Source organism: Physella acuta, unplaced genomic scaffold (genome assembly GCF_028476545.2).
Source record: "Physella acuta isolate Inbredline_101_S28 unplaced genomic scaffold, ASM2847654v3 ptg000381l, whole genome shotgun sequence".
Classification (NCBI taxonomy): domain Eukaryota; kingdom Metazoa; phylum Mollusca; class Gastropoda; family Physidae; genus Physella; species Physella acuta.
Genome location: NW_026731900.1, coordinates 230,651 through 246,995, shown reverse-complemented (window position 1 = coordinate 246,995; position 16,345 = coordinate 230,651). Strand labels below are relative to the sequence as shown.

Sequence of the window (16,345 nt, the reverse complement as noted above, 5' to 3'; positions counted from 1 at the left end):
TATGAACTCACGGCGAACCCTCGACCATGTAGGGATTTTTCTCCCGCTGACGATCACACGCTATTTAATTGGAACTGTCCTGCTGCTTTTTAATGTTTTTTTTTTTTTTTTACCTTTTCTAATTAAAACTCGCGTTCATAAAAAAAGTAGATCTAGATATAGTATGAAGTGGATTGTTATCTTTTAATTCTAGATAGATAACACAACAGACGAGGAAGCCATTTTGTACCTTGTTTATTCTGTATCGGAAACGGAAACATAACATGCAAGGGACATCACTCAAACATTATAAGACTAATACAAGAAGAATGAGTTCCCCCCAAAATAAAGCTCAATATATTACATAGTAGATCTAGATCTAGTTGATCTAGCTCTAATCCTAGTGTTTTCCTTACGTTTTTGTGTGTTTCGGTTGTGTTTATAATAAAATTGTTTCAACCGCAGGTGAACGTGAAGCGGCGAATAAAATTTTAAAATGGAGTTTTACCGAAATTTCGAGCATTTCTAACTCACCGATGCGTTTCAAACTTTGCACGTAGGTCAATATACAATGGCAATGCAATCTGATATCAAATAATGAATCCATTAGATGCCTAATTTTTTTGAATTAATTAAATATACTAAATAGCCTAGAGGGACTTACTATTTACTTTACCGCATTATTAGACACGCATTTTCCTTTTCAATTAGTCGTGAACATTGGTGTAGTCAGGATCGCCTCCAGAGTTTCTTCCAGGAATGTGATGTGATGTTATGTGATGTGATGGGTTGTGATGTGATTGATGTGATTGATGTGATTGATGTGATTGATGTGATTGATGTGATTGATGTGATTGATGTGATGTGATAGGCTAAGCTAGGATAGGATAGGGTTTAATTCGTTTACGATTCGCTTACGTTACGTTTACGTAACTTTTACGTAACTTTTACGTAAAGTTTACGTTTACGTTCATGTTAGCGTTCGTGTTTTTGTTTGCATTCGAGATTGTGTTTGCGTTTGCTGTTGTGTCTAAGTTTGCGCTGGTGTTTGCATTTGTGTTTAAGTTTGCGCATTTTACGTTTGCGGTTTTTTTTATGTTTGCGTGTGTGTTTTTGTCTGCGTTTGCTTTATTTATTATTTACGTGGGTAGCAAGAACACTACAGACCACCAGTATTCTACCTATATAATATATCGTTACTAAGGTAGCTAACATGATATTAGGGGCTTATTGTGGTAGGTTTAGTGCAGTGCAAAAAAACAAGTGTATAGTTGTAATTATTTCATAAATGAGTATGTAACACCTCTTTTTTAGAATGTGGATGGATTATGACATATCTTACACAAATCAACAAACAAAAGCCCCGGGCATTTATTGGATTTTAATCCCAACCACAGGAAAGAGAAGTGTTTGTTTTCCAAAGAAGTGTTTGTTTTCCAAAACAAACACGGAAAATATCAGACCAACAAAGCACAAGCAGGCAGATTTTAATAAATGAGCAGTTTTTGTGAATGTATTGCTGCTTTACTACATTTTGATTAAAGTTTTTTTCAAATTTTGAAATTAACTTTGTAAATATTATGACTGATATGAGAATGGATCTTTTTGTATGTTGAAAATCATAATATTAGCCATGATGTAGCGAGGATATAAACAGGATGAGCTAAGGTATAGCCAAGATATAGCCATTATTGGGCCAAGATATAGCCATTATTGGGCCAAGACGTAGCTAATATTGGACCAAGATATAGACAATATTGGGCCAAGATAAAGCCAATTTTGGGCCAAGATATATCCAATTTTGGGCCAAGATATAGCCAATATTGGGCCAAGATATAGCCATTATTGGGCCAAGATATAGCCATTATTGGGCCAAGATAAAGCCAATTTTGGGCCAAGATATAGCCAATTTTGGGCCAAGATATAGCCAATATTGGGCCAAGATATAGCCATTATTGGGCCAAGATATAGCCATTATTGGGCCAAGATATAGCCAATATTGGGCCAATATGTAGCCGGGATATAGCCAATATTGTGCCAACATTGCGCCAACATCATGCCGAGTTTCACTACCAATGTTTGGCCAAGGTTAAGCCAATGTTGCACCAAGATGTAGTAAATATTGGTAACCAATGTCTAGCCAATATTAGGCCAATATAGATCTATATGTACTGACTGGGTAGGACATTATCTCGACCCGAAAGCTGCAGTAGGGACATTACCTACATTGCCTGATAGTCCTATGGGATATATAGAATTAGGGGTAATCCATAAATGATTTCACGCTTTTCTGGACGATTTTTACCGGATTCCCCCCCCCCTTCTATCCTCCTTCACACATCGTCACAAAAGCCAGACCCCCCTAAAAGACGTCACACCTCAGCCTACAACCTCCCATCAAAATTGCAGTTGATTTTTTTTTAAACAGCGATATTGTAATATATTGAGAATTGTGAAGTCAAGGGAACTCACTCTTCTTGTATAAGTCTTATATTTATAATGTTGTTTTGAGTGATGCCCCTTGTATATATATGTCATGTGACTTCCTGTTCCGTCAAGGTAGGTGAATAAAAGTCTAGATATACATCAACATGGCTTCTATCGTCCAGTGTGTCCTAATAAAAACATCAATCTACCTCAGATATTTTCCCCAAATCTTGTTTGAGCGCTGTCAACATAGTATTACAACTTATTAAAACAGTTTTCTAAAACGCGAAATAACGGCTAAATTTGTTTTCTAGCATTGCTTTTTATAATGTAAAAGTGTGACGTCATTTATCGACGACCCCTTAGGGTATTAGACACCACCCCCTGTCAGGACGTGCATATATACACATATAGAAAACATTAATAACCCTAAATCTAACCATAACTACAACCTCAACCGTAAACAAACAAAAAAAACACCCTAAACCAACCCTCACCTCAAAAAAAAATAAAAACCTTCGCAGTTAATGTAGCCCAACCCATCATGGCTGTGCTATAATCTGAAATAAATGAAATCATTACTGACCTGAAGAAAAATAAAGGTGTGGAGATCATACAGAGAGAAAAAAAAAAGGGGGATTTTGCTTTAGATATTCTGTCTTCTAGGCCGGAACTTCTGGTTGAAGCAAGAGATATACTGCAGAAGGAGCTGGAAGGTTTGACCGTGGAATGTAGTGGAAACGACATCCTTAAAATACTTGTCAAAGCACAAGGAGAGAAGCTTTTGCAAGAGGTTGAGAAGAGCCACTCTGTGGTGATCTTTGTTGACAGCCGCAAGGAGAGGATCCATTTCTATGGAACTGCAGAAAATGTGACCAATGCTCCGAATTATATCAAGGAATATCTAAATAAACTAGGCAGGAACAAAAAGGTTATCTCTTTGAGAGATTCAAGATATCCACTGGGCATATTGAAAGTTCTGGCAAATTTGTACGGCTCATGGCCAGATGGAGTCATTGATCAGCTTGAACTGATAGATATTGATACCAACTTATAACAACAGATCACTTTGTTTGGTGAGAGTGGTACAGTGGATAGAGCACTAGCCACCATTGGTGACCTAGCCGTGTCATACCTGTATGCTCAAGGTCCACAGGAATGTCCATGGATGCCCTACTGCATCATGTGCAAGTGTCCAGTGTCTGATAAATCTGACCTGTACAGACTTGAGTGCTGTGGACACTGCTACTGTGTAATGTGCTTGATTATAAGCATGAATGCCTGTGTTGAAGGCAGAGATTTCCCCCTTACATGTGCTGTTGAAAGCTGCAAGTCACCTTTGGCCTGGAGGGACTTGAAAGCTTTCTTTGAGAATGAATGGCTCCTGTCTGACATCCTAGTGACCAAGTCTATTGACCACTTTGTGCTGAATCATTCAGACAAATACAAGTTTTGTTTGACCCCTGATTGTCCAGTTGTGTATGAGGTCACTAGCACAGAGGAGGGGTCAGAATTCAATTGTCCAGTTTGCTCTCTAAGTGTCTGCACATCATGCCACACCATCTACCATGTTGGTCTCAATTGCAAAATGCATGCAAGCATATAATATAGAAAGCACAAATATAGAACAGACTACATGCATAAGTTGAACTCTCTCATTCTCTGGATGAATCAGACTAGACTGTCTCTTTCATGTTTTTACCATTGGCCTGCAATATAATTACACTAAAATCTGTGCCTCTTTATGAAGTACCTACCATTTTCACACATGACTTACCTAGATCTTAGCTCAGTACACCATTCAGTACATTTTGCTTCACTTAAAAGACATTTGACTTGGTAGAATGGCATAGCTTTCCATTTTTATTTGCTTTTCCATTGCTGTGTAGCAATGCTTATTGTATTTTGGTTTATTTATTTCTATTTTGAAATAACTCAGCCCTCTCCCTGTGGTAACTACTTACTTCCCCTTACTGTGGAGATGATTTTTATTTTAAAATCTGATGCAGATTTTTTCATTATGCTAGTTTACTTTTAAACTCTTTTTACTTTGAAAAAAAGTTGACTGATGTTATTATATCAAATTCTGTATGCTCCGGCAATATATTTTAATAATTTGTCAACTGAAAATAAGGCTAGATAAAAAAAATGTTTTTATTAAATTAACCAGTTACTATATTTTGCAACTTTTTAAGATTGGTGATTGTTTTTCCTCTATTTAGCATAAACTATTTAACAGAATTATTCCTATTTACAAATGTTTTATTAGTGTGCTATCTAAATAATATTTAAAATAATTATTCCTATTTACAAATGATTTATTAGTTAAAGCTATTTAAATAATATAAAAATAATTATTCCTATTTACAAATGATTTATTAGTTAAAACTATTTAAATTATATAAAAATATAATGATTCCTATTTACAAATGTTTTATTAGTGTGTGGGTTTAAAGCTATCTGCTAGTTGTATTTGTGTTTACATTATTTACCCGGTGATTAAGGTCTTGTTATTAAATTTTTGTTTTGTTTTTTAAACCATGTTGTATTTTTATCTTTTTTTGATGTTCCTGCAATAAATGTTAGAGTGTCATAATTAGTCTGTTTTTTCTTTCTTTATTGAAATTAAATCTTTGAAATAAGCCCAACTGCAATCTCTACAATTTTCACTATGGAAGAATTGATACATTAGATTAACCAGACCATCATATTTTAGTGTAAATAACTACTATTATTAAGAGTTGTAGGTTAGAGTATTTGTGTTATAAAATAACTATTTTTAGACCAACAAATGTCAAATATCGTGACAGTATAGCTTAAATATTTAAATAAAACTGGTGTGATAATTATGTAGTGAGTATTGGCCTAAAAACAAATGTTAACTATTGATGATAAAAAATGTAGAACTAGTCTAATCCTAAGTATCCATGGCCTATTCAAAACAATAATGAAGGCACTGTGCAAGAAGGAAGTAGAAGGGGAAGTCAAAGACGTCACTGGATGAAAGACATAAAAAATTGGACTTGGCTGCTCGTTGCAGAATTACTCAGAGCAGCAGATGACTGAGACAATGGGCAGAAAATTATAAGAACATCAACTTTGGTTTACACTAGCATAAATATGAAAATAAATAGATGAAATTATTTTTAAAAAGTATTCAAAAAACAACTAGCAGCTATATTTCATAATTTTAATTCATTAACAAAGCATTGTTATATGCATCCTTTAATTATCTATTGCAAAAAGAAAGACCTTTTAAATTTTATATTAGCAACTACAAATAAATTAATATGGATTACACTCTATTGAAGAAACAAATAATGATACAAATAATGGCCTACAAAACCGTTTGTGAAAACAGATTTTTTTTTTAAAACAGCAAAATAAAGTTTTAAAAAAAGTGAAATTATATGCTAATTATTTTTAAAACTTTGTTTGGAGGCAAAATTGATGAATGTTTATCAATGACAAATGCTTTGGAAAGAACCAACTTTAAAATTCTTTTAATCCTTGTTGATTAGGTAGGCGCAAAATATTATCTAGTTAATGTTTTTTACAAGCATTATTTTGAACCTTTTTAAACCCATAATAATGTAATGAGGAGCAATTTTTGGTAAAGTCAAAATATTGACAATATTCATTTGTGGTCATACTATATATAATAACAAAATAAGTTAGCATTTTTTAATACTAAAGTTATAATAATTAGTTAACTATTTATGAGATTAGTAAAACAAATTTTGCATTGAAGTCTATAACATAATTCAGTCCTTTCAAACAAGTTTTAATTTATTATCTAAAATATATTAGGCCTAATACATTAGTTCAAATATAAGTTACAATAATGGCACATTCTGTTTAAACTGCTTAGTGTATATATATATATATATATATATATATATATATATATATATATATATATATATATATATATATATATATATATATATATAAGGTTGATTTAGGCATACTGGCTACAGGACATTACCCCCCTGGATATTTCCCCCCCCCTGTATTTACCCGCCGGAGCAATTATCCCCCTGTCACTTACCCCCCCCCCCCCCCCCCCCTCAAGTTAAAATCCTAACTCTAACTAGAATTTCATACCTATATACTACTTTAATCCAAACCGTAAGAATAAGACCAAAACCTAAGCATCCACCTTAGCCTAAAACTTCACACAAAACCAAAGCTAGACACAACCCTAACCCTAACACAGCTCTAACCCTAACCATAGCCCTAAACCTAGCCCTAACCCTAACCCTGTCCGGGGGGGGGGGCGTAATGTCCTACTGGGCGGGGGGTAATTGACAGGGGGGGTTATTACTCTGGGGGGTAATGTCGGGGGGGGGGGGGGGAAATATCCGGGGGGTAATTGACAGGGGGGAAATGCCCTGTTCCCAGGCATACTACCTATGAAGGAAAACTTTTTTACAAAAAGCTAATTTTATGATTGTCTATACTTATTATAATGTATTTTTCTTGTGATCCTCTTCATTTAAAGGACTGGGATTATACAGGTTACAGTATGGATTACATTTTATTAGCAAATTAGGTGATACATAAAACAAAATGTGAACATTACAAAAAGCTAATTTTATGATTGTCTATACTTATTATAATGTATTTTTCTTGTGATCCTCTTCATTTAAAGGACTTGGATTATACAGGTTACAGTATGGATTACATTTTATTAGCAAATTAGGTGATACATAAAACAAAATGTGAACATTACTTAGTTTGAGCCACACAAACATTTCAGCCAAATTTTTGTTATCCCTATATTGCATACTGTAGCCATATGGCAACGTACCATTTTGAACAACCACAAATGTTTAATTTTACAGATACACATTTACTATAGTGTTTCATCCCTTTATTATAATCTCCCTTACAAAATAAATGCGAACTCTTTTTAGCAGAAACATTTTTGTTCCATTTCCGATTTCATTTTCGTGAGAATGTGGGCCAGCTGATCACCATGAAGGTTGGTATTTTTTTTATAATTTTTTTTTCATAAAGTACTTCTTACTTCACTATAAAAAAAATATTATGATAATTCAAAACTATTCTAAATTGTGTATATTCTATCATATGTATCATGTAATATGATTTACATACTTATTTAGATCTAGATCGAAAATGGTTTGTTGCCATATGGTAGGCATTCCATTAAAAAAATTAAAATTGGCTAATTAAATGTATGAGCATTGCAAAAATATTGTGCTTGATGTAACTAGAATAACACTGAAAAAATTTTCTTTCTAGCTTCAGTAGTTTTTTTTTTATGAATTTTTTACGTAATGGGTGAATGTCCACTATATTTCTTTGTAAGTCATGAAAATCACTGTCCCCTAACTTTGAAATAGCACTGCTCAGTTATTTTTAAAGATACAATGTTAAAACTTTGCAGGATCTTACTTCAGCATGTTAGAATAACATATATTAATTGAAATCATTAAGTCATTCACTGGGAGCAGAATAATTAGCATTCCTTTAAGGGATACATTACGGCTATTATGGGCCCTAATTTCTAAGTTGCACTGCTCAGTTGTTTTTAAAACTACAATGTTTAAACTTTGCAGGATCTTACTTCAGCATGTTTGAATTACATATATTAATTGAAATCATTAAGTCATTCACTGGGAGCAGAATAATTAGCATTCCTTTAAGGGATACATTACGGCTATTATGGGCCCTAATTTCTAAGTTGCACTGCACAGTTGTTTTTAAAACTACAATGTTTAAACTTTGCAGGATCTTACTTCAGCATGTTTGAATTACATATATTAATTGAAATCATTAATTCATTCACTGGGAGCAGAATAATTAGCATTCCTTTAAGGGATACATTTTGACTATTATGGGCCCTAATTTCTAAGTTGCACTGCTCAGTTGTTTTTAAAGGTACAATGTTAAAACTCTGCATGATCTTACTTCAGCATGTTTGAATTACATTTATTAATTTAATTATTAATAGACTTGCCAGTAGCAGAACATATTGAATAAAAAGGTAGTAGGCACTAATTTTTTTTTAATAAATTAAACCGAACAATTTATCTTAGGCACACTGGCAAGCCAGGAGTTTTATTTACTGAATGGTTGTCTTTAAAATCTATTATTATTAGCAACACAACAAGTAGAATAACTTAAATAACATTTCAGGAAGCCTACACCAAATTAATAACATTGCAAGTAAAAAAACAACTCATCTCTGACTATTATCTTATTAGGATAAATGTTTTATATTAAATGATTCTCAATAAATAATTAAATTTACACAATTAAACAAAAAGCAAAGTTAATATATACATCAAAACAATAAACTTTTAAGGTAGACATAGCTTACATCAATACAATAACAGGTGAGACTTATACCAAGTTAAGCTTTGTACAACATGGACTACTACTGTCATCCTAGCTACTAAACACAAGGTCACCTGTCAGTAAATCAGTGACTAGAGATGTCATTGTCATGTCATAGTCAACACTGTCAGTTTCCAATTCATCAGGTCCCCAGTAAGTAATTGTACATTTCATTGTCTTAGTCTTCTGTTGCTTAAAATTTACCACTCTGCCAGAATACATTTTATCAACTCCTTCCTCTGTCCATAAATGCTTAAGTAGATGTCCTGTATAGGTTTCAGTCAGTTCAGACATAGGATTTTCTGAAGTAATATACATTGCAATGAGGCCCATAACTTCAGATGACGCAGATGAAAACACACTAGCATTAAGATCTTTAGCACTCAAAGCCATAGCAACCTCTTTTTCTAGAGCCTTACGGTTGGATTGTTCATGTTTCTGACCAGCTTCTAGCATTCGACGCATCATCACTGCTTCCATCATCTTCTTCCTTTGTGCTGCAAGTTCCCTTGCTCTGTACCCCTCTTTCATTGCAAAATAAACTAATCTATGTTGGGTCATTTTGTCCTGTTGCAGAAGCCATCCTACAGTATCATTTGTCCGTCCTCTCACCTTTCCGTCTACAAAACCAGCTGTCGCATTAGGGGCCCGACGCCATAAATAGTCAGTCATTCCTAATATTCTCTCAGCTGCCATGTTGTGTGAAGGAGCAGTTGAAGCTTGTGTCAACTGCTCAACTGTAGGGCTAGAAAGGTCGCCACTGGTATATCGAACAAACTGGCGGTCAAAGACCTTAACAATTTCATGTAATATTTGCTTCAAAGTTTGCTTTACTTTATCCCTGTGGGATTCAATATTGTTGATGATTGCTGTCAGCACCATGTCTGAAGCTGCATCAATGGGTTCATTAAAAACATTCACAGTGGGACATAACAACTCTTCTGGCTCAGCAGCAAACCTGTCCAAAACATTTTTAGAGCTTTGTATCACAGGGACCATGTCTAAATTCATTGAATTTGCATAGAATTTAGTCATCCATGGCCCTGTGACTGTTTTTCCGATTAACCCGAGTGCAATTAATTGAGCAACAACCCTAGGGTCATCCAGCTCTTCCTTAATGCTTTTTTTAAGGTTGGTGCCTCCTAATTCAACAAATTTCTTCAGCTCTTTCAGATATAAAATTATAATTCCAGCTGAATGGAATAAAATGTGCAACCGGTTACCGACGTACCGAAGGAAAACTCCCACTGGAATATTTTTTTCTCTAAAATAGGTCTTGAACCCGCTAGGGTCTCCACTGGATTGCTTGTATCTGAGCTTGGAAATACTCAAAATACAGTGCAATGTCTTGTTGCCTATCTCAGTATCATTTTCCAATGCTCTTCTGGCACCAGCAGCAAAACTATCTAGCGGATGAACATTGCAATTCAATTCCAGCAGGTGTGTCTGTAACAAAGTATTCAGCTGGTTTACAACACAATGATTCACAGCTGCCCTATCTGTCACAGTGGATTTAATGGTGGATATAAGAGTTTTGTACAGCTGCTCTAAATTTGGATGATTTATGTATTTACAATATATGTTTACAATATCTTTTAACTTAACACTAATATGTTCTATGTAATCTACAGCTTTACCACCAGGTAAAGGTTTTACATCAACAGCAAAAGTTTTACCTGCAGCAGAAATATGGATTTCATTTACATGACTTCCATCAATGGTGGTTGCATCCCATGACAGTGTAGCACCATCAAGGGATGCAAGTGCCTCGCCAACCTGCAGATCAGCTAAAATGCCTATTTCATAAGCCATTTGAGCCACTGTAGATTTGCGAGGCACGCAGTCAAGTTTCATTCCAGCTTCCTGCTCCAGGAAAAACTGTAATAGCTGTCCAGCAGCTGACACAGAAACATTTTTCAACAAAGATTGGTACATACAAATTCTCATAGAAGTACCATAATGCTTTCCTTCTTTGGTTACAATAGTTTGTCCCTCTTCTTGGGGTTCTTGCATGTTGATGGCATTATCATACATTAATTCTAAATCATTGACCATTGATTTTAAATTTTTGATGGTTTTGTTTTTGATCTTGACCACATTTTCTAGTGCTTCAATTTTTCTTTCTCTTCTTGATAATTTTTTCTTTAAACTGGCAACTTGATTCAGTTTCATTTTGTATTGGATGGAATCTGCAAACGGATTGCAGTTAAGTTTTTTTTTAATCTCTACTTTCTCTGCTTCCAACTGTCTATTCTTTTTCTCTTGTTTGAGGAGTCTGTCAGTGAGGCGTTTAATTTTTTTATTTAGATCTTTAATTTGAAAAACTTTATTTGATTGAAGTTCATTTTGATAGAATTTTAAACTAGTTTTCAATTTTTTATTTGATTTCAATAACTGTTCTGTAGACTTTCTTTTGTATGCACAACTTACACAGTCTTGTTTAAGTTTTAAAGGTGAGGCTTGTTTTGGGGGGATTAGTGTTGTTATTAATTCAGGTGCTAACTTAGAGACAATCCCCTTTTCTTTAGGTACAGGTTCTTGAAATGGCATTTCCATAAAATTTATAATTTTATCCCATTGTGCTTGTGGCTTAAGAGATCTAAATTTAACACATAATCTGTTGATTTTATTATAAAGTTGATGACTGTTACTTGACGCTGGTATTATATCTTCCAAAACTTGCACTGCCTTTTTAATTTGTTTTTTATTTTCATACCATACATGAATTATATGGCCTTGCTTTATGCCAGCTGCTGTCCGAAAGTCAGAATATTGATTAATCAGAATTGGTAAATCTTTGGCAGAATGCTTATCAGGGCTCCCAGAGCCTGTAGATTTACCACCTGCTGAAGTATTCATTTCCTCATCCATACTCTTGATCATATATCTAGAGGAAAAGAAATCAACATTAATACTACTGTAAAAGTAGAATTTATTGTTTTAATAGAGGCAAGTGTGTAGCATAATAAAGTAAGGGATAAGGAAATATATGCTTAAAATAATTTCTTTTCTTGAGTGGTAATTTATTATTGGTTATTAGCTTGATGTGCAAAAAAAAAACCCACTGGCTTTCTTCAACAGCCTTTAACATATTTATACATCTTTTATTTTTAAAAGGCAATCATTCATTTGCAATAAACTCTACGATTAAGGAACAAGTGAACATTTATAAAGGCGACGCCGGCCCCCACGCCCCTATAGGCTTTCCGGTCTCGCCATATTTTTTTATTATAAAATGGCGTTATTGTGGTGAATCAAACACCCTTTTTTCGGTCAAAATACCACTAGAAAACGTACCTCAAATTAGATGAAATCATTATTAACTTATAATATACATAATGTAATTTTTGAGAATACAAAGAGATAGCTTGATAAACTCACCTTTCTATCAAAAGTTGTCGTTGAAACACGCACAAAATTAGACCACGTTTCGCAATATTATAACTTGGAGAAGGAAGAGAGAAAAGTAATGCAGTTAGCAGTTTAAAATCACACATTATTTCATTAAATTGGTGAAAAGTTGGCCCGACTACGAAATTGAATCGATTACTTTAAAATCCCTATATTTTCTCACTATGTATTTCAATAAGGAAGATAATCGACGAAATTTTACAATAGCGAAATTCCCCGGTTGCCGTTCTTAAAGCAAGATGGCGGCGATGCCGACATCGCTACATATGGCATCATATTGCAACAGAGGTTACTTTCAGGCTCTGTAGCCAAATGGCAACAATAAATCTATTTTTTGTTTTTCAAAGATTTTTCTATGTATTTAGTTATATTCAAAGAAGATAATAATGCTCCTATTACCAATTACTTCCTAAGTTCTTTTGTTGAGAGGATGTCACAGAAAGAAAATTTATTTACTAAATTTATCCGCCTACTAATAATAGGCCCATTTACTAGGATTAGTATAACTACTAAATAGTAAATAGATCTAACTATTTTAGCACATATATCACTATAAAATATATATGTATAAACTGTTATTGGCAAATGCAATATATTATTTAGTCAAGAACATTACTGATTTAGAATAGTAGTAGTATTACTTATATAAACTTTACATTATATTTTATCGGCTAATAAAATTTATAATATAATCCTAGCTTATATGATTTAGTTTTTAATTTTTAAATTATTTTTTCAGAAGCTGCTAGTTACTGATACAAATGGATTTTAGAGAATTTTATTAGAGTAACATGAAAAGAAAGTTAGAAGCATCACCAAACAGATGACCAGGAAACACTTCAGATACATTTCAAAATCATGACGGTTAGTTACAAATAGATTTAGGAGCTCTGTAATCATAACAAAATGTTTACAAGATAGTAATCAATGACACTATCTATTGATAATGTATTTATTGATTGTGCACACTGCATGTCAGGATATCTAGCCTGAATTACCAATATAATTAATTATACCTTAGGGTTTATTTAGCGCAGAAATGTTATTGACGACACGAGCATATTTGTTTGACTAATTATTGTTAGAAATCTTAACCTTTTCTTATAGGGAAACAAATGTTTGTGTACTATTGACACAGTAAGTTTTATTCCAGTAGCCTACAGTTAAATGGTGGGTAACTTGATATTTTTATTTGTGTTATTCAGGTGAAGAAATATGAAACACTGCACAAGTTCTCTCAGAAGAAACAGATTATGCCACATCAGAAACAAAGTGTCTGATACCACACCATTGTAGGACCAACAAATAAAATCTACAAGTTGTGGACAATTATGAGGATATAAAAGATACTAATCTAATAATATAATTGGCTCTCTTGTTGTAAAGTGATAGTTGTATGGGAATTGTGTCAATAATTAAATTTTGAAATTCAGTTTTGTAAAAAAAAATTTTTTAAAAGTGCTAGGAACATTTTGTTAGCCATCATAAAATATTGTATATATGTTGTAAATATTTGTAAATATTACAGCAGCTAGAATACATGGTTATTATCTGGTAGATATTTTAGTAATCACAATAATGTAAGGTGGTAAAAAGTGTATTGTACCATGCAGTGCTGCTAAAAGAACAACTATCACTGGATAATTTATGTGCTTGTATAATTTTTTTTTTTTTATAAATCTCTTAGCTACCAGAAACTTACTACAACTAGCAAGTTCAAGAAATACACACTTGTGTCAATCCCATTAGGAAAACTGCTATAGCAACTTATTTTAGCTACAATATTCTCATGTGATAAAAAATAAAGATATGTTTTACTAAGTTACTCATAATACTTTCCAAATTTACATAAACAGATAAATAATGGTACTTATTGTGTTAGGTCCAAAATAAGGGTTAGGATTATAATGAAATTAAATAATGTGATCATTGATTTCAATACCAAGCATCCAACACAAGTTTTGGAAGTTTATCTCTTTCTTATGAGTTTCATATATAAATAAATACATTTTTATGTGTTTTAGTAATATGTGAAAATTAAAATATGTGTTGAAATACATATATTATTGATATGTTTAATAAATCTTTAGTTTGTTCTGCCCTAGAGCTTGTTTGTCTTTGTTTATACTAAAATTTATTAGTTTGTTGCCATTTGGCAACTACTGAAATTTTTACCCTTATACACACCATGTTGCCGCATGGCAACATACCTACAAAAGCAATATCCCATAATTTTTTTTACAAATTATCCATACAGAAGTGATCTATGATCTACCCATAACATAAACACAGCATAGAAAATTTTTTCCATGTTCAGTATGAAAATAAATAGATGAAATTATTTTTAAAAAGTATTCAAAAAACAACTAGCAGCTATATTTCATAATTTTAATTCATTAACAAAGCATTGTTATATGCATCCTTTAATTATCTATTGCAAAAAGAAAGACCTTTTAAATTTTATATTAGCAACTACAAATAAATTAATATGGATTACACTCTATTGAAGAAACAAATAATGATACAAATAATGGCCTACAAAACCGTTTGTGAAAACAGATTTTTTTTTTAAAACAGCAAAATAAAGTTTTAAAAAAAGTGAAATTATATGCTAATTATTTTTAAAACTTTGTTTGGAGGCAAAATTGATGAATGTTTATCAATGACAAATGCTTTGGAAAGAACCAACTTTAAAATTCTTTTAATCCTTGTTGATTAGGTAGGCGCAAAATATTATCTAGTTAATGTTTTTTACAAGCATTATTTTGAACCTTTTTAAACCCATAATAATGTAATGAGGAGCAATTTTTGGTAAAGTCAAAATATTGACAATATTCATTTGTGGTCATACTATATATAATAACAAAATAAGTTAGCATTTTTTAATACTAAAGTTATAATAATTAGTTAACTATTTATGAGATTAGTAAAACAAATTTTGCATTGAAGTCTATAACATAATTCAGTCCTTTCAAACAAGTTTTAATTTATTATCTAAAATATATTAGGCCTAATACATTAGTTCAAATATAAGTTACAATAATGGCACATTCTGTTTAAACTGCTTAGTGTATATATATATATATATATATATATATATATATATATATATATATATATATATATATATATATAAGGTTGATTTAGGCATACTGGCTACAGGACATTACCCCCTGGATATTTCCCCCCCCCCCCGTATTTACCCGCCGGAGCAATTATCCCCCTGTCACTTACCCCCCCCCCCCCCCCCCCGGGGAATTACCCCCCCCCCCTCAAGTTAAAATCCTAACTCTAACTAGAATTTCATACCTATATACTACTTTAATCCAAACCGTAAGAATAAGACCAAAACCTAAGCATCCACCTTAGCCTAAAACTTCACACAAAACCAAAGCTAGACACAACCCTAACCCTAACACAGCTCTAACCCTAACCATAGCCCTAAACCTAGCCCTAACCCTAACCCTGTCCGGGGGGGGGGGGGGCGTAATGTCCTACTGGGCGGGGGGTAATTGACAGGGGGGGTTATTACTCTGGGGGGTAATGTCGGGGGGGGGGGGGGGGAAATATCCGGGGGGTAATTGACAGGGGGGAAATGCCCTGTTCCCAGGCATACTACCTATGAAGGAAAACTTTTTTACAAAAAGCTAATTTTATGATTGTCTATACTTATTATAATGTATTTTTCTTGTGATCCTCTTCATTTAAAGGACTGGGATTATACAGGTTACAGTATGGATTACATTTTATTAGCAAATTAGGTGATACATAAAACAAAATGTGAACATTACAAAAAGCTAATTTTATGATTGTCTATACTTATTATAATGTATTTTTCTTGTGATCCTCTTCATTTAAAGGACTTGGATTATACAGGTTACAGTATGGATTACATTTTATTAGCAAATTAGGTGATACATAAAACAAAATGTGAACATTACTTAGTTTGAGCCACACAAACATTTCAGCCAAATTTTTGTTATTATCTTCTCAGTCTTTTTTAAATGCTGCATATTGTTTCTCTTTATTGTAAAGGAAGTTCTTGTCTTTTACTGCTTACACCAACCCATTGCTGATAATTTTAATTTGAAAGTGTAAAGCTTAAAACAAACATTGCATATAAATCAATTAAAATAATTATTTAAAGCATGGAAGCATTGCC

The 16,345-nt window shown here is 33.0% G+C and overlaps 1 long non-coding RNA gene across 1 annotated transcript; it reads left to right on the top strand.

Annotated features, from left to right (window-relative positions):
• The first annotated feature begins 12,408 nt into the window (after positions 1–12,408).
• Positions 12,409–14,227, top strand: LOC131942012 (uncharacterized). The gene is made up of 3 exons (XR_009386698.1): positions 12,409–12,471; positions 12,923–13,047; positions 13,389–14,227. It is a non-coding gene; the product is annotated as an uncharacterized LOC131942012 (long non-coding RNA).
• The last annotated feature ends 2,118 nt before the right edge of the window (positions 14,228–16,345 follow it).